At 44.6% G+C, this 24,489-nt stretch overlaps 1 protein-coding gene across 2 annotated transcripts in view; it reads right to left on the reverse strand.

Moving 5' to 3' along the window:
- The window catches only part of LOC146799074 (uncharacterized), a 94,571-nt gene extending 93,938 nt beyond the window's left edge, over positions 1 to 633 (reverse strand). For both annotated transcript variants that reach the window (XR_014968841.1, XM_085626479.1), the window contains exon 1: positions 535 to 633. The gene's annotated coding sequence lies outside the window, so the exon portion shown is untranslated. The remainder of the gene's footprint in view (positions 1 to 534) is intronic.
- Positions 634 to 24,489: the final 23,856 nt, after the last annotated feature.

Raw genomic sequence — 24,489 nt, forward strand, 5'->3', positions numbered from 1 at the left:
GCAAGCCATTACTCTTCCCCTCATTCCCCGCTTATCAAACCAAGGCACGCCAATTTCCAGGTTCGGGCCTCCGCAGCTGGAGACGCGACCGATGCTCGGCGCTGCCTGCAAACAAACAGTGCACAACCTGAGGTTCGAACTCACGACCTAGAGGTTAGAACGCTCACGCTCTACCGACCAAACTATCACCGGTACTCGCCTAACATCGCCGCAAAGGCCGCAAGCCAGCATTATTTCTCTCTTTACTAACTAATGAGCTGCGCAGTTACATGCGCGCTCCACTTCCCTAACGCGCCTCCTTGCGTTTACGCGGCGCGAAGCGTTAAATAATAATAATTTTTTTTAAATGCGCCTGCATAAACATTGCGCGAATCCGATTCCCGCCGCTACCCTATATACTTCGAAGGGAAGTCAGGAGAACAACCCAACGCTCCACGGTATGCCTTCGATGCTCCTCCTCTAAATTTAAATCCCTTTTCCTTACCCGAATACTTTCACTCGCTCCGATGACAACGCTAATGAGGGCCCCCTCACCTTTTGACAGCTCCAGCACTGCTTACTCGGCAACTTCAATACTCCGCGATGTCGGCGTCTACGCAGCGAAGGGACAAAAGAGGGGGTTCTACCTCTCCCCTGCACTTATAAACACCGCGCCAGTTTCGGTTTCCCTGGTCCGCGTGACGCGCTTCCGGGGTCCCTGCAGCCCACAAACTCTTCCGGGTAGCTTGCCCCGAAGAGTTTCATCCGGTTCTGCCCTTTGTTGCCACTAAAGGCACCACGCCCTCTAGGTGGGGTGGTGCCGATCATTCTTTCCAATACAAAACTCTAGCTATCCTGGTCGAGGCAGAGATTTCCTCTTTTGACAGGGGCTCCTGAAATGAGCATCCCATTTGCTTTACCCAGAATGCACTATGTTGGCTTATGACTAGAGCTGATTTAGATATAATGTGACGGGGCGTTGTTGGGTATCCCTTCGGAAAATCTAGTGTATCCCTCCAGAGAGGTCCTGGAGTCAAAGAAACATGCAAGAAAAAATGTGAATGATGAGAATTCATTGCATATCTCTGATGGCAGCATCCTCCTTCTATCTTGTAACTGGAATTCATACGAGCATAAAGATGTGCACCATTCCCTAAGAATAAACCTATTAACAGGTGCACCGCTTGTGCTCTCAAAGAATATCCCTAGCTCACATGTTCAAATGTTTATGATAATTATTACAAAATATATTCACATAATCTTCACAAGCATTTCCACCTATAAATAAAACAAACACAAAGGGACCTCCACCTGCCCTAGGTCACTTAACTTAGAAAAGGGAGGTCAGTAGGCATCACACGTGGGTGCACCCACTCCACCATACCCCATAGTTTGTAATGCTGCCAATAGTCAGACCCACTGCAGAAGGGCTTAAGTGGAATTACGCCTTGAGGTTACAAGATGGGGAGACCAATGGACGTCTTCAAGTCTAGGGGCACATCAGTGGTATCCACTTGGAACACCAATTCTGCAGTGTCAAGGAGCACTTCATAATTAGGGGACCTACAAAAACTATTTGTTTGAGCCAAGTATACATGATGATGTTTGGGACAAAGGAGCAAATTGAGAGGATGGAGTACCTATCCTAATGGTACTAAACATTTGTTGCTGCAGACGGGATCCAGCTGAAAGTGAGCTCTGGCAAAGATGATATCTGCAGTCAGTAGTAAATCTCTAACATGTCTTTTCTACAGTTTTTGGGCTTCATTAACAAATCACATCAGCTCCTCTTCCAAAGTTAAAAATGATAAGCCGAAATCATTGCCACTGCAGGGCATGCTCTTTACACAGGGCAACAAGTCATAATTCTCTGACATATGAGTTGTACAGAGCTGGGCAGCTGTATGTGTCCTAGAATATTTGAGCCTAGAATTATCGGGTCCACAAACCCAAGACCCAATAATTCCTGGCATGGACATCACTACACAGCTGCGTGGGCTACAAGTATCTGCTGATCCTAGTCCCCGTCCTTCTGTGTATTTCATTATGGGAAGAGCAGAGGAAGCAGCTCCCCCAGCACAATAAAAGGAAATAAGCCCTCCCACCACCCCCAGGATAAAAGAAAAAGCCCCCAAACCATGATTTACCACCTGCTCCAGTGGATTTAGGTCCGTTGCTTTACCCAGAAGGTGGAAAAACATACAGGATTGGACTGGTGTTCCTGCCTACACGTGTTATTCTTGGCTCAAAGGAGACAACTTGGTAATCCGTGTTATCTCAAGGGGAGATAGCAGCCCATATCGTAAATTCTGACCACTGGATCTTCTTGAGGAGACATCAGGAAATTTGTAATGGCGCCCTAAATGAATGAGTAAGGAAGACATTGTTCTTAGTGTATGCACCTGGTTTCTGATACGATTCCTTTCTGACTATTCCTTTTTAAGCACAATTTTCCAAAATCATTTGTTAAAAAACAACCGCCTTTATATGCCGCATTAATTCAACAAAGAATCAAATCATGTATGTTTCTATAAGAAACTTGAAGGTGCTCGTAGTGCTATAGTTTAGTTACACTCTCATCGTGCTGCCCTTCTGTATGCCTCAGCTCACTTTCTTCAGCATGTACTGCCAGAATGATTCAGGGTGGCAGGTCCCGTCCTCCTTGGATGCACATTCACAGACATGCGTTGACTATGCATCCTGTATCACATTCTGGTCAGTGGAACATGAACGGGTGCGCTATCAGGATGAGAAATAAACACCAAGCCCCATTCATAAAACAGTGGCTGTCTATATGTGAGGGACAACATGCTGCATTAGACAGTGTGAGCATGGGAGGGAGACGTCGCAGCAGTGACTGAGACAGTGTGTGAGCATGTGAGTGGGACAGTGAGACAGTATGTGAGTTTATGAGAATTCATGAGCATGTGAGTGAGACTGCTTGAGCACAAGTGAGAGCAAAGTAAACAGTGTAGGCATGTATGTGAGATAGTGAGTGAGCATGTGCGTGAGACAGAGTGTGAGCTTGTGCGACAATATGAGGCAATATGACAATAAGTGAGACACTGTGAGCATGTAAGACAGTGTTAGACAATGAGGAAGTGAGTGAGAGTACGTGAGACAGTGTGAGAAAGTGAGTAAGCCAGTGTGAGCATGTGAGAGAGTTAAGCATTTGAGAATGAGTGGGCATAGGATGGTGTGTATCTTTTTATGTTTGGAAGCCTGCAGCTGGCATTGGCAAACTAGAGGTAATTCTTGGTTTATTGAGGCTCCCCTGGCAAACTATGTCGTTGGCATATAGGACGTAATTCTTGCATAAGGTGGGGTATGATTATGACATATAGCGGCAGCTATAACAAAATGCTGACCACGGCACATTGGTAATAATCGTATGCATTTGAAGAGGCACCCATCGCAAAATCTAAACCACAATGAAGTTCTCTGCGCATCAGGCTTTATTAGCACACCATGAAAGTTCTTGAATATTTAATAAGTGATATTCCAAAGCTTATAGTTTTTAGCAATTTATGTGAAAGTTGAGCTTTCAAAAGCACAATTTGGCCCTTTTTTTCAAAATGTTTTCAGAGAAGAAACTTCCCAAATCCTCCTAGAAGAAAATGTGCGTGCCGCAGTTCGTGGTAAGGTGTATACCATTGCCTTCACATATCACCAGCCATCACTGACTTTGTGATCAGCTCCTACAGTTTTCCACCAGTGTCACCGAAATCAAAGGACACGTTATACATCAGTAATCAGTGTGAATATGCAACTGAAATCCTCTCAAAATTGACAGCACTTAAGAGGTCCAACTGGTCAACTAGAATTTCCACAACAGTTACTACACTTTGGTGCTGTGAGGGTGGGCGGCTCGCCACTGATGCTTCCCCACACCGCCAAGAGTTGCCACCGCTTGCCCGCCAGATTACAAGTTTTTTGTAGTCTGGTAGGCGGGTAGGCGCGTGATGGTCCCATGGCAGTGCTGTTCAAAATTCTAATTATGAGCCTGAAACTGCATGCTGCGGGACCGCTTGTGCACGTTCCTGCATAGGAAGAAATGCACCATGTCCTGCATTTCTTTCTGTGCAGGAACTGGGGGTGCAGAAATACAGAGGGACACATCATGTGCCCACTTGCATGCACTCCCGTGCACAGGGGCAAGAGCTTTCCTCACCACCAGCCTTTTCACGGAGGAAGAACCTCCATGACAGCGCTGGAAGTGAGGAAAGTCGTAATATGCTTGCGATGCCTCAGGGCACCAACAAGCATATTGCAGCCCTCAGACCACCGTGGGACCGCCAGGGAAGCGCAGTTCCCTGGTGGCTGCCGTGGTGCAATGGCGGTATGACTGTCAAAGTCCTAATAGGGTGACAGCTCCCATTGCGCCCCACAAGTCTGGCTGTTCTCCGACCGCCAGATTCGTAATTAGGGCCTAAGTACTCATACTACTCTCCCTCTTGGAGAAATTTAGGGAATTCGTATACACCTTTGCGTACCTTCTCTAGTCCCTCTGCCCCTTGCATAAATAGGTTTGTTCTCAGGTGCCCTTCATCAAATTTGTGATACAGGCCTTGAAAGAACAATTGGACTGACTTCACAATACAAAACAGTCCATGTGTCTGTGCCTCGAACTCTACGGCACTACAAACTTCAAATTAGTTTTAGCGCAGAGGCATTGACAGGAATGTACCCTATTCCTCCTGGAAGGCTTGTCTGGATATTTAGTTGCGCAAGAGCATCTGGGGTCCTGATTAATGCAAGGCATGAAATTCCGCTCAGCTTTTGGAGTCTGCAGAATTTTTCCCACTCCGCACTCAGTGCAGAGTGCAGAGTTCTGAAAAACTCAGTGTAACGGCACGGAGCAGAGTTTTTCCTCCCGTGGGTCACCAATGTTAAGTTGGCAAGCATAAGCGAGGAAAATAATACTCAAGACCACTTCCCTTCGAGATTTCTCAATGCAGGCTGTCAAGGCTGGTCACTACCACTCACATTGAGAAACCTTCTGCTTGCGTTAAGAAACCTGCTGCTCGAGTAGATCATCTACTCGAGTGGCAGAAAGAAGCAGCACCCTCTTGCACTGTGTATGGCGCTGTACGCGCTGATATTACAGTGTGGGACAAACACCCGGTCCTAAAAATTATCGCGAGCAGCGCGAAGTATTGCACTCTGCCGCCTGCCGAACTCCACGTACAGCTGCAGAGTTTTTTAGTTGCTTTGCGGAGTTCCCTTACGCGGAACTCTGCCCAGGCCTACTACTGATGTTCACACTATTGCCACACCCTCATAAGCTGTCTCTCTTATCAACATCTTGTAAACAAACCAAATGTTGCCTTTTCTCCTCCCCCCTCTAACTCCCAGAACGGTCTGTATAGCACATCTCTAATTTGCGACACATTTATCCTTTGATGAAATAAAATATGGGTTGGTCAGTACGCTAGGGGGGGTGGTGATTTACTAACATTTTGTGCTGGGTGAGCTTCATAAAAGTGATGCAAACCAACACAATTTATTTTCACTTTCTTTCCAGCGCAAAACTAGTTTTAAGCTGGAAACTGACTAAAAGTAACACAAAGTAGCTCAAATCACTGCCATTCGTTAAAAAGTATCAAGGGGCAGTGCATGGGCGTTCCCATGCAATAACCAACCCTTTTGACGCAAATCCTATCTACCAAAAATGTGAGACATGCTTTTGCATAAAACAATTAACTCCTTTTGAAACCAGGCGTTAAAAGGAAAAAAAAAAAAATTCTCCTTTCTTCTCCGATTTTACATGTGTGCTGCACTGAACTGCAAACATACAAAGTATGAAAAGTTTTAGAAGATGTCTTGGCATAGTATTTTGCACTGGAAGGGTAAACATCCAGTACAAAACCTATGCAAGACCCTTGCACTGCAGCAAACTTCTGCACCAGCCCTAGGGAGAGAGGAGGAGAATGCGATATCTATCTAGATATGGCGCTCCCCTGCTCCCTCCCTGTCACACAGCACAGCAGTGTTGACAGCTAGACTGCTTCATTTCTAGCTCAAAACAAATGTAGTGCCTTTTTTTCCCGGTGGACAGTCTCCTGCCCGCCACGCCCTACTTTGAGGCTATCATAAAAGAGGGGTTAACATGCAATGGTGTGTGGAGGGGACTGATATGTGGCTAATGTAAGTTTTTTGTTAGCCTTGTCCCAAACCCTTAGAATTGTGTTTGTCAGTGTGCTCAAGTATGCATTGTGGTGTCTCTAGTTTGGGCCCTCATACTAAGTCCCACAGATAGGGGGGTCAGCAATCATTCTGTCCTTGTGTAGTCACCGTTTTTTTCTAATTCTCTGGTGCTCCTCTTTGCCAGCCCAGTATATGTATATGTATTTGGCAAACTATGTAGTATGTAGCTACATCCAGTAGTGCCAGATGCCCTTTCTCTTTTGGTCGACGCAGTACTTTGTAGGCTACACTAGGCATCCCATTGTCGAATATGTATTTTAGAATCATGCTTTTCAAGGCAGTGAAAAATGTCTGCTGGAGAAGAATGGACAATGTCTAAAACAGATACAGAGATACAGGGGTCTGGGTGGTATGCTAATCTTAACATCGTTGATGTGTTTAACCCACGAGACCGGCAGTGCAACCCATCTGAGATCTCCGCGTAAATCCAACACTATGGGTATCATGTTATTTGTGTATAAGCCTGTTATAGTAGGGGTGATTTTAACTCTCAGATAGTTGATATAATTAGCTGCCCTTTTAAAGAATGCATGTTTCTTTACTTCAGAAACAGCTGCCGGGGTCATGGTAAGATTGAGGATTTCATATTTCGTCGGGTTGACTCTGAATCCCACCACTGCTTCAAAGCATTCAAGTTGGTGTTGTAAATGTATTAGAGAGGTCCCTGGATCAGTAATCATCAGTAGCACAGCATCTGCAAATAGTATCACTTTGTATTCCTACCTCTCGAACTCTAGGCCTTTGATTCTAGTATCCCCTCTTAAACTGGCCACTAAGGGTTCAATACTCAGAGCAAACAAAAGGGTAGATTTGGGGCATCCCTGCCTAGTAACACGTTGTAGTTGCAAGGGTGGGGAGATGCTCCATTCAGCAGTGTCATGGAGGTAGGAGTTTGTTAGCATGCCAAGGCCCTGATCTTGAAGTTGGTTCCTATACCCACCTCATCTAGAACTCAGGAAAGGAATCTCCAATCTGGCCTATCAAAAGCCTCCTCCGCATCTACGGTGACCAATATTGCTGGAATTTGCTTTTTCTGAGCTTTCTCCACTAGATGATCACTTTTCTGAGGTTGTCATGGGTTTGTCTATTTTGGATGAAGCCTGATTGGTCCAGGTGCATAAGGCCTGGTAGTATCTTCACTAGTCTAGAGGTGAGGGTCTTGGTATAGATATTGGCATCAATATTTAAAGAGCTATGGGTCTATACAACCTTCCCTTGCCCAGTTTGTGTATCAGTTTAAAAAAGGCTTCATTCATGGATGGCGTCCCTGTTGCAATAAAGAGGAAGGAGTCAGGATAGGAACAAGCTATGGCCTGTAAGCTTTTCAGAAGTTCCCAGTGAGACCATCAGGCCTCAGTGCTTTGTTAAGATTAAGGGCCTTGGTTTCCTTAGATACTTCATCTTCCATCAAGGGTACTTCGCACCTGGCCCTCTAGTTTAGTGTGATTCATGGTAAGTTACAGCTCTGTATGTAGTCAATTTGTGCCTGTTCAAACGTGGAGTCTACAGTGTACACTTTCATGTGGTCAGAGTGTAAGGCACATAATTTGTCATTCTCTTTGGTGGCCTTGATGTCCTCTGGGTAAATTCTTTCTAGAATATGGTATCCTGTTTTATTCTAAGTAAACAGGCTAAATGGGGTACTACTTTGTTGCGATGCTCATAGTGTGCTAGTTTAAGTCATAGCTGTGAGAGCTCTGTTTTGTTAGTGTCTTGCATGCATATTTGGCACCATGAGGAAGTGAGGGTTCATAAGTTTTGAAGGGAAGGCTGACGTCAATATTCTTCCTCCCTCTTTTTCAACCCCCTTTCTAGTTGATCCCTGTGTTGGCGCCTCAGTTTTTAGAGTTGTGCCACCTTGCTGATACAGATCCCCTTCAAGACTGCCTTGAAGGTGTCCCAAAGAGCTTGAAGACAAGATTTTGTGTTTGTCATTATCTTGGAAACAGTGTTGTGCCTGCTCTGCCTGCTCCGTCTTCAACACAGGTCGCAGCGGAAATGTATAAAAAAAAAACAAGCCGGTAGCTGAATGCTTTGCGTTCTAGTGTTTCGGGAGACATTGCTCTTCCGGTTCACTTACCTGAATCCTTCAGTTTTGTCTCATGGCGCTATCTCAGCATTCCTTGTCAGATACTCTATGCGGCTCCTGTCAGCCCTTCTTCTGGTCCTCCTGCTAACAGCGGCTCATGTAGGCTTCTGCTAGTCCTTGTGCTATCAGCCACTCCTGTCATCCTCTCCTTCTGATCCTCGTGGCCCTGTTCCAGCGCAAGCCACATCATTCCTGGAAACAAGAAAGAAACCAAAAACCAGTGACTCTGAAATGCGGTAACAATGCTTTTAGTGCTGACATTTGAATTCATATGTTTATATATAAAAATATACTTATCTGAGTATAGGTCTCTTATCCTTGGAGATCTCCTTTCTCTGTGATGCCTGTGTATTTTCTGTAAAACACTTACAAATCGATTAATGCTTCTTGACCTTAAGGAACATAGCCCTTACACAGTGACTTTTCTTATTTTAGTCTAGTGAGTTGCTAGGCCCTTATCTTTTTGATTTGTGTCTTCCTTTTATTTTGGGCTATACCTTTTTTCCATTCCATATAGGTGGGTGCTGTTCTAAATATTTTGTTCATTACTCTTATGTACTGCATCCTGTATTTCTCAAAAGGCATTTATGTTTTATGTTTCTTCCTCTATAGATTAAACCACAGTTCCCATTCATACAGTAAATGCTCCATAGTGGAAGAGGGGAATTATACAGGTAGTAAATGTTTTTTACAATACATAAAGATCAGTACTATCATAATTTTTTATACTCACATTTTTTTAAATCTTAATATCTTTAGGAATTACTCCTGAGTGCCTTACCTTACTTCTGAGTGGGAGACGTTGTTGGTGATTTTCCTTTGTCCTCCTTGTTTCCCCTCTTTCCCAATTCACCATTGTTACTTTGACCTTGTTGGGCACATTTGGTGGGTAGGAAAAGTTGGGACTTCTCATCTTGCATATTGTTCCTGCGGAAACACAGGTGAGAGTTGAGAACTTGACAAATAGCTAGTTATGTGGGATTTCCCGCTCTTTTCAGCACAACGAATCGCGTAGCGAGGGGGGGGGGCCGAAAGTACATGTGCCTCTAGATTGTCTCCAAGAAGGCCAGTCTAATGTCATACTGATTGGGGCGTGATCGGAGACTGCAATTATGCATATAGCAGAGTCAGTCACAGACAACAGCAGGGAAGAACTCATGAAGAAGTAGTCTTTTTGTGAGTATGTCCTGTGTTCATGTGAGGAAAAAGTATGGTCCCTGTCCTGCTCATGAACGTGTCTCTACCTCTCATGGAGGTTCGATTTTGACTTTTTTAGAGAATACCCTAGGATGGGCGGAGGGGGAGCACATTATATCTCTGGTGGAAACCCATATAGCTTTGAAGTCTCCTATCAACACTATCAGTCCCTTTGCAAAATTCGCCAATACATCATTTTTTTTAATGAAGTTGTCTTGATATGTTTTGGGGCTGTAAAATACTGCAAGAGTGAGGGGACACCCTTCTAAAGAGCCTCTAATAGAGAAGTATCTCCCATCACTATTCTTTTTGTGGTCATGTTTCACAAAAGGGAGGTTTTGTGTATAAACAGAGCTATGCCATTGTGTTTGGAGCCAGTCGAGGAGTATAGTGCTGCTTGATAGTGTTTGTGTTTACATTTTTTTTGTCAGAGCATTGTAGGTGGGTTTCTTAAAATGCAATTATAATGTGGTATGAGCTTTTCGTGTATTGCCAGATCTTGGCACACTTCTGAGGGGTATTCAACCCCTTCACATTCAGTGAGAGCAACTTAACCATTGGTGTTTGACTCTGTAAATGTGAGTGCAGCTAATGTTCAAAATAAGGGAATGCTCTTGATGCAGTGTTGCTCATGTGTATGTTGCAGGCTCTCGTGGTCTCCTCTCGTGTTGAGAAATGTGTCACCAGCATGACCGCTGAAGCCTTTGGATCCATCCCTTCCCACTCTCCCCCCTTCAATAACTAGAAACTGAAAGCAAATTGTAGTAGATCCTCATGGTCTATCTGTGGCTTTGGTCTGGGTTCCAGAGTTCCATCTCCATGCTCAAACGTGGTTAATGCGCATCAGCTCGTGGGGTCGAAACATGTTGCGATGTGCCCTCCAGCTGCTCTGGGATGAGTTCTTATTAAATCCTTGTGGTTCTGCTGTGTAAGTAGTCTTAGTATTAAAGTTCATCTAAGCATTAAGACATTACTACGGGTGGTGTGGTGATATGTTGCCTCTCCAGATCACCAATTGGCTGCGTTCCTAGGTGCGACAGATGTTTGTCTCACATTGGGCCGCTGTCACATCGGTAGTGATGGGTCAGTCTGCCCATTATTCTTCACCGGGAGGGACCTCCCTTCTGTGCACTTTTATGTTGACTATGACTCAAGGGTTGTACCCGGGGTCTGGCTGCTGACTCCGGATATGAGAACTGAAATGCTTTGTTGTTCTTTTCAAAGGCGATTTTAAAAGGGAAGAGCCACCTGTATCTTATTTTGGACTGTCTCACATAGTCAGTGAGCAGCCTCAGCTGTTGCCATTGCAATAAGATTGCCCATGCCACATCTTGGAGGAGTGGGCAACTGTGCCCATTGTATGTGATTTGGTTGAGTGCTCTGGCAGCCTTTAGTACTGTCGCCTTATACTGGAAGTTATGAAATTTCACTAGGATATCTCTCTGTCTACTTAACTCCTCATTACATCGCTGCCCTACCCTGTGGACTCTATCCAAGTTGATATGGTCTATTGCCACACCTGCTACCTCAGAGAAGAGACCCGGGGTGTATTGTTTTTCAAGTTAGACCCCTCTGCCTCCTTGCGCAGGCCAGGTATGAGGAGGTTGTCTCTCCTTGAAAGGTTTTTTAGGTCTTCCACCTCTCTCTGTAGGGCATCCTGTTGTGCCAAAAGTGTAATACTGTGGTTCATACGGATAGAGGTTTTCTCTTTTAGTGCCTCCATGTGGCTTTCCGCTTTCAGCACTCTACAGCACACAGTGTCCACATCCGACCTCAGGGTTGCAATCTTTTCCCCCAGATTATAGTCATGGGTAGAGATCTCCTTGAAAATATCCACCCTCAACTTATCCGGTAGCTCCACTTTGAAGGGTTTGAGACTATCCAAGAGGTCTGCCATTCCTTTGCTATCCCCTTGTTCAGGGAAATCTCTGTGTGGAGGAGTCCCAGGTCCAAAGAAGACAGTGACCTTTCTTTGGGTCTGTGTTTTTGGGGGACATGGGAGCATCCCTCAGTGCCTCCCCACGTCGCAGAGCCTTATGACAGAATCTTGATATCAGGGCTAGGTCTTGGGTTCCCCGCTGGCATACACCTCGGTGGCTCAGGCTACAGGCCAAATAACGGGGATGTTCGAGGGCAAGCCCCTCCATGTATCTCACTCAACATGCCCCTTGCCCTTGTGACACGTGCCGCAGTCTCTGGTGAAGCTCTGCAATGTAGCTCACCTCCGTGTCAGGCCAGGGATCAGGCTACACCCCCCATCACCAGCGCAGACGGCTCTGCCACCCTGAAGTTGCAATCACCTCACAGTGCCTTTGTCTCACAGCAGTAAAGTCCAGGCTCGGGAATTTTAGCCAATGCCTCTCTGGCTGCTCTTCTAACTTTTAGGAGCAGATCCCCATAGGCCACTGCATCATGGCCATCTGAGGCCGCGCCGACACCGCGCTTCATATTTACCACTGTGGGCCATTATGTCTGGAGAAGGGCCATAGGGCTGCCATGTTGGGGTCAGGTACGCTGTAGTTCTTTCGCTCCCAATAGTTCTGGGTGGCCGGCGAACACCTCAGTAGCTGCTTTAGGGACTCAGGATTCACAACACATCACCAAAATTGCCGCACAGAGCTTAAGCAGGGCTCAGCATCTTGTGCTGTAGGAGACGGTCGCAGATCTCTAACATGGCGTGGCCATCTTGGACCACATTGTACTCCACCCCAAGTAAAGCGCTTAACTTTCTTATATCTAATGTAAAAGTCTCAACCTTGTGCCTCTTAAATGGCTTGAGCTACATTCATCCATCTTTGAGTGTCTTTCTAGGTTTTAGAAGGCACAGATGGAAGCCTGTAAGGATTCACAGGTAGAGAAAATGCTGCACTCATTGGACTGTAAGGGTAGTAGACATGTTCCTTGTGCGTTTCCAGAGCACATCAGTGAACCTGTCATCTGGGAAAACTTACAGACCCACTGCCTCCTGCGACACAAATATTTTTGTTGATGTTCTGCACAGTGGCGTACCCAATGAGCCATGGACCCTAGTGCAAGGAAGAAAATGCCCCCCACACCCCTCCCACACCGCTCAGAAGTACCTCCATAATCAGAGTTCAGTAGGCCCCCGCAGACCTCTTGGCGCCGGTGCCACTGCACCTTCTGCACACATAGATGCTACGCCCCTGCCTTTGCGTAGTAGGTTGGTGAACTTTTGCAACTCCTTGTTTTTTTAACATCTGGGATCCTGATAGGCGGCTAGTCGTTGAACTTCCTCTGAATAGTGAAAAGAAAAGTTATACTAAGAAACAAATGTGTGCACCCTTTCTGTTGCTTTTCGAGAGTAGAGAAATTGTCAGCTTTAGCCAGTCCTTGTTTACTGTTGAAAATCGAGCGGCGCCGCGCGCGAGGAGCGATATTGCACTCCGAGGGAGACGCACCTATCAATCTTCGCGATTCTTTATTACAACAAAGAAGAGAACAATCTGCGCTTCACCTGAGCACGGGATTTCCAATCCGCGCTGCCCATCTATCACGCTGTCCCTTCATCCCTCAATCGACCCACACACTGCAGCGCCCGAAGGCGGGATGATGTACGACGCAATCCGGGCAGATATTGAAAGGCTATTCGGCAGCAGTGAAAAATGCCTCTCCCAGCTGGGGGAACTCAACACCTCTGGTGCCCACAGTGACTTCAAATATAATAGAATTTTCTAACACAGCAAAGGAAGAACGTCCCATTTGCTGTGACAGCAAATCGACAGCAAACCCTGTCTCTCATTCTCTGCCTGTTTTTTTAAGGGAGGCGAATTTCTAGCGAGCATTTTCAGTAGTTGGGTTTACCATAAGCCACGTGTGTATGTACTTAAGTTATCAGCACGGATGTCTAAGGCATGCCCTGGTGGTTAATACCTTGCTGAAGAAGCCAGCCAGTCAATCGCAGGCCAGTGCTACTCAACAGGAATAGGCTAACTATGACGTCAACGTTGCCATTTTGGACAGTGACAGAACAGGCTTTATGGACAACCTCACCAATCCCAACTGAGCAACAGGACGATGAACCAATCCCTCTGGGAATATGTCATGGGCCTTTGGTTGGTCGGTAGTAGAGCTTGGGCCCAAGGGCAGTGGACTTCTCTGATTCCGGGTCCTTGAGCCTGGAAACATGCAACCCAATACAAAATGGTTTCCAACAGGCCTGGCTCCACGATTCTTCACCTGGAGGGCCCTGAAAATATTTAGACGGGCCATGAGGATAGATGGGGAAGCAGGCAAAAATTAACAAAAGTTTACATGATACGAGGAGGAGGAGGGGGTGAGTGTCTCACCTGCAATTTAAGCAAGTGCTGGCAAAGCTGATAGGTCTCCCCTATGTGACCCATTGGCTTTGCCAACGTTTTTTAGCCATGTAGTACAGCGTGGTGGAAAAAAGTCATGTCAACCAGGGTTGAATTATGATCAAAAATAGGAGACCAGGCACCCTAAAAAAAAAGTGACCCAGGCCCCTTCTTCTCAGGCCCCCTGCATGCATTAATGGGCCGGACCAGTGAGAGACTGGGAATGGCACATCTGCCCCGTTGGTAAAAGGGAGGTAATAAAGGCCCATCTACCTCCGGAAAGGCTGCTCAGGCCCCCACTGGGTCTCTTGCGACACCTAAACAGCACATAAACAACTTAAATCGGCCAGCTAGCTGGCCAAAAAAGCGGTTCACAGCCGCAACTCAGATTGCGGCCCTTTGCCGGCCGGAGTGCTTGCATTACCAATCCAACCCGGTTGGCAGCTACGTCATTTTATAGGTGCAGCCATGTATACAATACGCAGGTGAAATAAAATATTCAACACTAAACCCCTTACTGAATATTCACATCCTACATTCCTTCATAAACTATATCCCACAGAAGGGAAATGAAAATGTCTTTAAGATTTAATTTTTATTATCAAATCGTACAAATATATTGTCTCTTTTCTTTAATTTTAGATATAAATATATAATACATCACATATAATGAATTCAACATATACAATATTGATTTTGTTTGAAATTCATCTCAGACAATTACAAATCAAACAACACATTTCAAATATACAGTACACAACACATTGGCACAAATGTGTTGTGTACTGTATATTTGAAATATGTTGTTTGATTTGTAATTGTTTCCAGATTTCTAGTGCATTGTTATTATCTTAGTCTTTGTAATATTGTGATTTTTGAGTATATGTTTTTTCTTCTTCTTTCTGTCTGTTGATGTTCTGTGTGGAGATATGTACAGAAATTATGTGGTTTGCTCCCTATTAGATTGGGGCTCCTCTGTCTGAGATGAATTTCAAACAAAATCAATATTGTATATGTTGAATTCATTATCTGTGATGTAATATATATTTATATCTAAAATTTAAAGAAAAGAGAGAATATAGTTTTACGATTTGACAATAAAAATAAAATATTAAAGAAATGTGCATTTCTCTTCTGTGGGACAGTTTATGAAGGAATGTAGGATGTGAATATTCAGTAAGGGGTTGAGTGTTGTATATTTTGTTGTTCTTCCCTGGTTTTCCCCTTACATATTCGCTTTACAGGGACCCTCTGTTGCATATTGGGTACAATACGCAGGTGTGCTTACAAAAGAACACTGGCTTTTTTTTTTTATTTACTGATAAGTAAAAAAAAAGTAGTGTGAAAGTGTTTTCTAAAATGTAGCACAAAAGGCAGGAGGGAAGAAATAAGGCATGTGGGTGGAGAAGCAACATGGTGGATAGAACATAGCGAAAAGGGAGACACATTCGTGAAAGAGTCCAATGTGAGGCACCTAGGGAGACACACATGGCCAAGAGAGCAACACAAGTGCGGATGGGGGTAGAAAAAACATGGGTGAGACAAAGCAATGTGAAGAGAGGGAGACAAGCACATAGGGGAGACAGCTGGAAAAAACATGCACTCTTATGGAATGCTTAAACAATAAGAACAAAGGAGTTCCCTAAAACTGAGCAGAGGACGCATAGCAGGCAGCCATTCAAAGCGATGTTATCGGGTCTAATCACCAAGATGAGCAGGCTGAAAGGAGAAAAGCCATCCAATAGTGTGAGAATGAAGCCAACCAACCGCACGCTATGGGAGGATTGCAAGTCCCTGTATCTTCTTATAAAGCCAACCATATGCCTTTCATCATCATCATCATCATCTTTATTTCGACATAAGTCATAAAAGTAAGCATACAATTGAGAATAAAAGAAACAATATGATAGGTAAAATTATAGAAGACCATATACATTGCAGCTAAATAATAGCCACACCCATAGATCATAGCCATAACAATAGTCAGTGCAGTGTTTCTCCATACGATGTATATTATATTGTAGAGGACCTTCTCATACAAATATCACACTCTTACGAGAGGGTAAAGTATCAAGGAGGGATATCACAAATCCTTCTTTTCCTCCACATAGCTGCGAGGAATGAAGACACGGCAAAAACTATTACACTCGATAGATCTATTTTAAAAATTCGATAAGCATGCATACAGTGGGTGAACCCCAAATTTTTACAAACGGGAATAATCCAACGCTTTCTAATCTTTTTATAGGCAGGACAGAAAAATAGTATATGTCGTTCATTTTCCTGGTCAGCGTCCCAGCCAGGACAATTTTTTGGGGAGAACAGAAGCAATTTAGTCGTAAAGGCTCTTATAGGTAGGGTACCGTTTCTCCACTGCAGACACAATTTTCTTGTGAATTGTGGTCTAATATCATTTAAAACATCCTCAAAATGGTAAAAATCTTTGAACATTAAAAAAGATTGTGTTAAAATGGATGATTGAGATTTCTGCATAAAGACAGATAATTTAAATTCATAATACAAATTAGCCAAGTGCTTTTGTGAGACACTATTACAAGCTGTCTCCGGATCAGACCTCAACTGTGGTAGGCCTATTTTCCCCAGTTCCTCTTTCACGTACCTCAGCCAAGGATGTTTCCCTACATTGGGAAGCCCCAGGACTTCCATAAGTTCTTTTCTATAAGCCTGAGGCTCTGGGGTAGTCCAGATCCTCCGCCAAAATGGTAGAGGTTTGAGACCCAATTCCTCATCTATAGATCTGAGGCCTAAATCGAGTCTCATTGGCAGTAAGGGAGTACTGGGGGGGAGGGCCAACAATTGCCTTAGAAATTTGTTTTCTGTGAGTGTGATCTCCGGACGGCAATAAAAGCCCCAGAGCTCACCACCATAGGTTACTCCACCCCTTGCCTGTAATTTGTAAATTTCGAGGGGTGGGCCAATAGGTTTGGCACATGATTTACTTATAAGTCTTGTGATCCCCCCAGCTACTTGGGCTAGTTTTAATTGGGCTTTAATTTGGTGTGGAGCCCATGTCATGGATTCATTTAAAGTGATCCCCAAGTACTCAAAAGTCTGGACCCTTTCTAGAGTAGCTCTCCCTATGCTCGGGTTAGGGCGGGTCATTGCTGGTGGGTTAAAAATCATATATTTTGTTTTAAGGGCATTGATTTCTAAGCCCCGTTCGAGGCAGAATTTCTCAAAGCCGTCCAACACTCGTTGTATACCCATCGGGGACTTCGAGAGTAGTAGAGTATCATCTGTGAACATAATCGCAGGGACCCGAAGTCCAGCTAATTTGGGAGCGTCACTATTGATGACCTCAGACAGATGTGAAAAAACACCGTTGACGTAGAGGCAGAACAGGGTGGGAGCCAACACACATCCCTGTCTGACTCCCTTGTCAACGGAAAATCTAGATGTTGAAGCACCATTTTTCCCACACCTGACTTGTGCAAAATTTCCCTTATGCAGTCGGATTATCATATTCAATAAGGGAACAGGAATGCCAAGTTGTAAAAGGACTTACCATAGTTTGGCCCTGGGGACCAGGTCGAACGCTGCACGCAGGTCCACGAAAACAGTGTATAGTGAACCACCCTCAATTTTAACAGTTTTCCAAAATAGCAAAGTCAGGCGGAAAATCTGATCCGTAGTAGAGACATTCTTCCTAAAACCTGCCTGGTAGGGGCTCAAAATGGAAGACTCTTCGATCCAGTCCCTGAGGCGATCCAAGATCAGCCTCGCAAAGATTTTTTGAGATACATCAATAAGGCTGATAGGCCTTTAGTTGGCTGGGAGGAGAGGTGAGCCCTTCTTAAAGATTGGGACTATCTCAGCTCCCAGCCAAGTACTAGGGATCGCCATACCCTTCTGGATTGCATTAAATAGAGCCGTTAGGTAAGGAGCCCACACCTTAGGTTGATGTTTAAAAAGGTCACCAGGCAGTTTATCCAGGCCAGGCGCCTTGCCGGCTGGGAGGTTAGATAATATGGCAAGGACCTCATGTTCCCCAAACTCGTCCTGATCTAAATTGAAAGTACAGTTAGGCAGTACTAGCCCCTGCTCTGGATCATAAGTAGAATGATCACTTCCATAGAGGGAGGAGAAGTGTTCTTCCCAGACATTAGCGGCAATGTTAGGTGTGAACACCGATAGAGGATCAGACGACCCTGTATTAACAATTTGCCAAAACTTCCGGGGGTCTTTTGTTTTTAATGCAAGGGTTAAATTAGCCCAATTATCGCTATCCCACTCCATCTTGGCATGATAGATTAATTGCTTAAATTCTAGTCGTTTTTGCCTTATAAGCGCCTTATTGCTGTTAAGCTTCACAGCCTTGAGAAGTTCTGTTTTTGACTTCCTACAGGCGGCATTATACCAGGTAGGTCTAATGCCGCCCCTTCTCTCAATAGGCGCTATAGGATTGAGAATATTCGCCAGTATAAGAGTTAACTCGTAATTTAAATCCTCAAATTTTTTATAAATATCAGGAGTGGGGCACTGAAGTGGTAGGGAAGCAGTAGCTTCCAATACCGGAATTACCTGCTCATACAATTCTGCCAATGCCGCTGGATGAGTGACTAATTTGTCCCACCTGACCCTGCGCCTATTACTGGACAAATGGCACCTAATATCCGGGTCATCGATTGAGTTAGATGAGCCTTCGGAGTTACCCAAGAATAGGAACTCTAGAATCAATGGATTATGATCACTGTCTACCCTAGAATCTATCCTAAAATCAATGACCTTGTCCCATGCGCAACTTTCAACAAATATATAATCCAAGCGTGACTCTTGCCCCGACTTGTTGAAAGTGCACTTTGAGGGGACGTCTGATTTAGAACGGCCGTTGCATGCCCTAATTGAATGCTTTAAAGTTAGGGCCATAATTTGGATAGCCAAGGGCGACCATGATCTAGGTGAAGGGCCCACGACTGGGGGAATTCTCCAGTACTCATCCTCCTCCACGATACCATTATCCGTCAGACCCACAAGCGGCTCAAAGTGGCAATTAAAATCTCCCCCTATCAAAAGAGTGTTGTGCTGAGCAATCGTATTTAAAAATATAGAGAGCTCTTCAATAGTGCTGGCCTCCGATGTAATGTTCACAGGTCTTGAGTACACGTTTATCGAGGCAAGCCTGGAATTATTCAGCCATTCCAAAATCACACACTGAAGATCCTCTGATGTCGTATTCAGCACCCTGGTTCGACAACCCAAATGAGTGCGGACCCAAATTATTAAGCCCCCAGACGGTCTATCCTTCCCCCCCCCACCTTGCCGGGACAGAGAATGAAGCAAAACCGCTCCGATGATATTCCTCCCTACCCCAGGTTTCCTGAAACAGGCATATATCATTCCTATCTATGAATGAGCCCCACTCTGGGCACATTATTTTATTACCTATTCCTGCCAAATTCCACAACAAAATTGTCAATGGGGCAGGAGTAGGTATAGGTTTCAGAGTTGATTCAGCGTTACCCTCATCCGTCGATGTACTCTCCGACATTCGACCAATCGCTGTGATTACACTCTGGTCTTCGAGAATGATGGTGCTAAAAGAAGCCCCTGTCTGGGCTCTCTGGGTACTGTCTGTTCCCCCTTGTCCACCCCCGTCCATACATGGAGTTAGTCGATCATGCTGGACAAGCTTATTAATGCTGATATCACTTGGCCTCAAATACCGCCGTGAATTTAAGTCACTGGGTAGTCAATCCACCTCATCCAGACAACTAAACCAATTGTGATCCAGATAGTGCAGTACCCTATTAACAGGGTGAGGCTTATTCCTGTTCCCTGTAGAATAACTTCTGCGGCCCACCCTTGTCCATCCCTCTTCCACTCCCAAGTCAGAACATCTAGCAAGGGGTGGATAAAAGAAGGACAATGGGAGGGTCCGAATTAAGGACTCCTCCCCAGAAAGCGAGCTACTAAGAATATGGGAAACTGTCTTTGGGTCCCTAAAATTGACCACTATACAATCACCACTGATATTTTTCTTGGTTAATCGCAACCATGAGACTCTTCGGACCATCAAAATTTCACTAAAAATATGTGGTGGAAGAGGTCTGTGGTTGTTTAGCGAGCTTGATACTTAATTTTTTAGTGAGACAAATGACTCAGCTCTTGTAATGGTGAGTTCGGGGGCTCCTACTAGGACCACTACCAAAGGAGCAGCTTCCGGGGGTAGATTTACTATCATCTCCTTTCACAATCTATTACCCTCCATTTTTTCATGCTCAATATTTAAAGTAGACTTTGTTGCTGATACCCCGGAACAGGAGGGAAGAGCAGAGTGAATATTCCTATTTGGAATATTCTGTGGTTGAGAAGAGGAATTTGCCAGAACTGGAGGAATTGTTGAAGGATAAGAATTGGCTAGGTGTACACTTCTTACATTAGCATCCCTTCTCCTTTCAGTAATTTCCATAGTTTGTGGGTAATCAGTCCTAGGCCCAATGGCCCTTTCTATGTTTGCCAACCTGGTATCAATTTGATCTAGTCTAGCAATTAGAGGGTTCAAAAAAGATTTCAAAATACTTCCAATATCAGGAATTTGAGAGTCTACCCTTGCTTGCATATTATCAGTAATAGTTGCGGTGGGAGGGTGTATTACAGAAGTGCTTTGGTCAGGAAGGTTAGTGGGAGGATGTAGTACAAAAGTGCTCTGATCAGGAAGGTTAATAAGCTCATTGACTGCAGGAGGAAACACCTTAACTTTTGCCCGTCCTTTAGGATTAGTCTGAATTGTGAAGTTAGATAGCCTTGCCTTCTTGCCACCCCCGACCTGTGTCCCTCGCTTCCTTTTGGCACAGCCTCCTCCCTGTTGCCTCGTATTTGAGCGGTACTAGCCATAGATCCACTAGCATGCGTCACAGTAACAGTAGGGGGTGGTGCAATGCTGTGATTCATAGGGACCATTATGGAATCTCTATTAGATCCAGGACAGCCACCAAGATCGGGCATCATCATTGTTTCACAATTGTCGCTATTAGATACAACATGGTACACCTATCAGGCGTTATTACATTAGCTATGTGGCCGATCGACGATCTTTTGGCATTGTCAATACCCTGCGAGAGACGACGTTCCAGAATTGTAATCTCGTTTGATATTAGAGAATTAGCTCTAAGCAAAAAACAGTCCAAAGTACCCACCATAATTGTACTAGACGACTGGGCTTTACTTCTTGTCTCCCTGGCCGCCATTGTTTAAGAGATGTGGCAGGAGTATGACCCTAGAATATCAAAAAGCTAGAAGAGTTCAACAGTACCTTATTCAGGACAAAACCAAGAGGAATGGCAAAGAGCGCGACCCGCGCGGCGTTGATTTCAGGCGCTTTTGAGCGCGTGTCTGGCCAGGAAACCTCCCTCCTGGGAGCGTTGCAGCCTGGACTCTGTAGTGCTCAAGGATGTTCACTTGTGGTGATAATTGTATTACATGAAGTAGAAACATAACATGACTTAACTAGAAGGGAATAGCTTACTGCCTCCCAATGACGTTATTAGGGGACGCCAGCGGTCATAGTTGGGAACCTGGGCTTGCCCCTGGCTACCTCTGGCCCTGCCCTTGTGACCGCTAGCCTCCCAGAGCACAGTGGCAGTGTCAAGAATACAAGCAAACATGGCTCAGATTAGCCCTGCTCGGGGAAATATTAATTCATTAGAATGTGCAGGACAATGTTTTTATTTCCCAAAAGAAATACATTTTAAAGTAAATGTTATGCTGCCCGGACATAAGAGGCACCTTCATTTCAGTGCTCGACGTGCAGTTTTAATGGGCGCGTGCAGTGCAAACCTCTCTCTTTCAGGAAGATGTGACGAGTAGACGATCAAATCCGGTGCAACAGTCGCTGAGTGTGTGGATTCCCTGGGACAAATGTGGAGCTGACATGGAGAGATGGCAGCAGGGCCTGCAGCCTGGTGTCAGGCGAGTGTAGTGCCGCGAGACCCCCTGACTTTTTCCGGGTCACAGCGCCTTCTGCTAAATGCAGTACAATATTTTGCAGATACTCCAAACAAACAATGTGCAGTTGGCCTGACTACAGGTCACCCATTAGTCAAAAAATGCTGATATCCACCCTACATCGAGAAACCCATGAGCAGACACGGGTCCCGACTGGAAGACACATTTTGCTTAAACGTGCAGTGCAACCCTGCCAAAGGGAATGGATTGATCAAAGCACACATCGTTCCAAGTGGCACACACGTCACATCAAAGGAGACACAGCACTCAAGAAAGGACACACGAATACACACAGAACAAAGGGCAGTTATTCTCCTGCAACAATACATTTCTTACAAACAGTACAGTGTCCTCTCCAAGGACGTCATATTTCATTCATTTTAAAAGCGGGGTAACTTAATGGAAAGAGTTCAGTTAAAAACCACAAAGTCACTAATTGCATACAATGAGGATTTCGTTAAATGTTGGCACAATAGCCCAGACCAAAATATGCAGTTTCATTTGCAAACCTAGGTAGCTGGCTAAGAAAACGATTGTGCTAAAATCGTGCAGAGTTCACTTTGTGAAAGCTTGCTATATGCTCGCCACAGGAGACCTGCTTTTTTAGGTAAATAAAGTGCTTCCAGTGCTTTAAAAAAACATTCTTATACTACAAAAAACATTATTCGAAAAAAAATAGGAAAACACAAGGCCTTTAAATCTAGTCTTACAAAACCACAAAATCGCTAAAAACCTCTAATTCCGAGGAGAGCCTACAGGAATATTTATTTTAGTGTTATTCGAATTTACCTTTACTTCTTGAGGGCATGATCAGATTAAAATGCATATGCTTGTTGTAATCTAGTCTATGCTGTTTAGCAAAGCAAGAAGGGCATGTCACGTGGTATCCAGTAAACACACAGGTGATGGGAGGAATGGTTGCAATTTGGCTAAGAACTGGCAATGGCTCGGGTAGTATTCCAACCCATCCTTCTTTTTCCCACCATGCCACCTCGGTTTGGATGCAGCCTATGCAAATCAGTTGGACGCTGCTCCAATAGGAACACTCCATCCCGAACTGCCAGCCAGGTCCTCCCTGAAGCTGAAGACAAGCAGCCCAAGTCCAGATTTGCCCTGCTTGGGACTCATCAGTTAGGTGTAGTTTGGACCATGGACGCGTAGAGAAGGCTTTGCACTTCCGACGTTAGTTCATCAACGCTTTGGGCTGCCCAGTTTCCAAAATACATCCTTTACTGCTATAAAGAATCTCCCAAATAGTTCTGTCTCGAATAAAGGCTCCCTGTGGGAGCTTGTTCTGAAACGGAATGTCTTCTGAGAAAGTTAACGGGGCAGGCGGTGGGGTTAGGGATAGAAGAGGATGGGAGAATGTTATTCTAGAATTGAATCTATGATGAAGGTTGCTTAATGCATTCTCCAGGGAGCAATGAGTGTAGAGGTCGTGAGCATGTTTTGCAACATGGACGCCACCATGTGGTATTGCCTAATGAGCTCATTCTAGACCGCTTTGGTGGTCCCAGACAGAACGTTACAGGATTTATCCATGTGAAAAAAACATTAAAGTATCCATTTCTACTCTAAATTCCAGCTCCCCGAGATCATGATAACTTATTCAAATGATTTGTTGGCACGAAAATCAAAAAGTAATTTTCACAGAGGCAATAAGATACCAGCAGAGTGGATAACGACTCTGCTGGGGATGCGGGAAAGCCGGCTGTGCTCAGCACTCTATCATGCCACAGGGGGCTGATTGCGCCTTAATAACAGTGACAATTGCCTTCGTTTAAGCACTACTGTAGCACACAAGCTTCCTGGGAATTTCAGACATGAGTTTGAACTTATTTATTCATACATACAAGGGACACACTGAAAGCAAATCTTATGGAGACGCCTGGCTCTTTAAAAAAATCAAATAGTGGGGCAGCTATGATGGGTGGAAAGTGGAAACGTGAATCAGATAATGACTAAAACGTTTTAGGAATTTTTACTAATTTACTGATGTGGCACACATAGCAGGGTTTTCTCCTGGAAGCTCGTTCTATAGCTGCAGTACCAATGTTATATATCTCCTGTGTCCTCTTAATTTATACCAAGTTTGCAGGGAATTGAAGGTTATATCACCTACACTGTTGTCCTGGAACATATTGATGCATTGTTTTCATCAAGTAGCATTGACCTAACCAATGGACAGGCCTACAAGTCAAAAACCGGATCTTGATGTATATGCTTTGTTAAACCTATGCAGTTTGGCTGCTAGTGCCTGAGAAATTCATTCAAATTTTCCTAGTCTAAGTTTTAAACCTGCTGCCACATTTTGCACACTTGGACAGCGCTCGATGTGGTAACTAGGCATCCCCAGCCATGGGGAGTGAGAAAAGTCCATATTTGCATTGTTCAGTGCTCATAACGTAATTGTATGTGGTTCTCGCAGGGAAAAATGCTAGGAATGTATGTAATGTATGTGATATTTATATAGTGAACCTGGTCAATATAAAACAGTCACTAGAACTCCCTCTGCACTTCTGCTCAGATATGGGGTTTCGTCCTAATCTGGACATCGATTCATCAAAATGCCTGGGGTAGTGGAAAGGACATTATATGCCCTGTGCTCCTAATTGAAATTAAAGGAAGTGACATCATATGAACTTTGATCGTAGTGATGTCACAGGAATTGATATCACAAGACCTTTGATCATGTTAAAATTACTGGAGTTGTCTTCACTCAAAACTGTTTCTTTT

This window comes from Triturus cristatus, chromosome 9 (genome assembly GCF_964204655.1).
Source record: "Triturus cristatus chromosome 9, aTriCri1.1, whole genome shotgun sequence".
Taxonomy (NCBI): domain Eukaryota; kingdom Metazoa; phylum Chordata; class Amphibia; order Caudata; family Salamandridae; genus Triturus; species Triturus cristatus.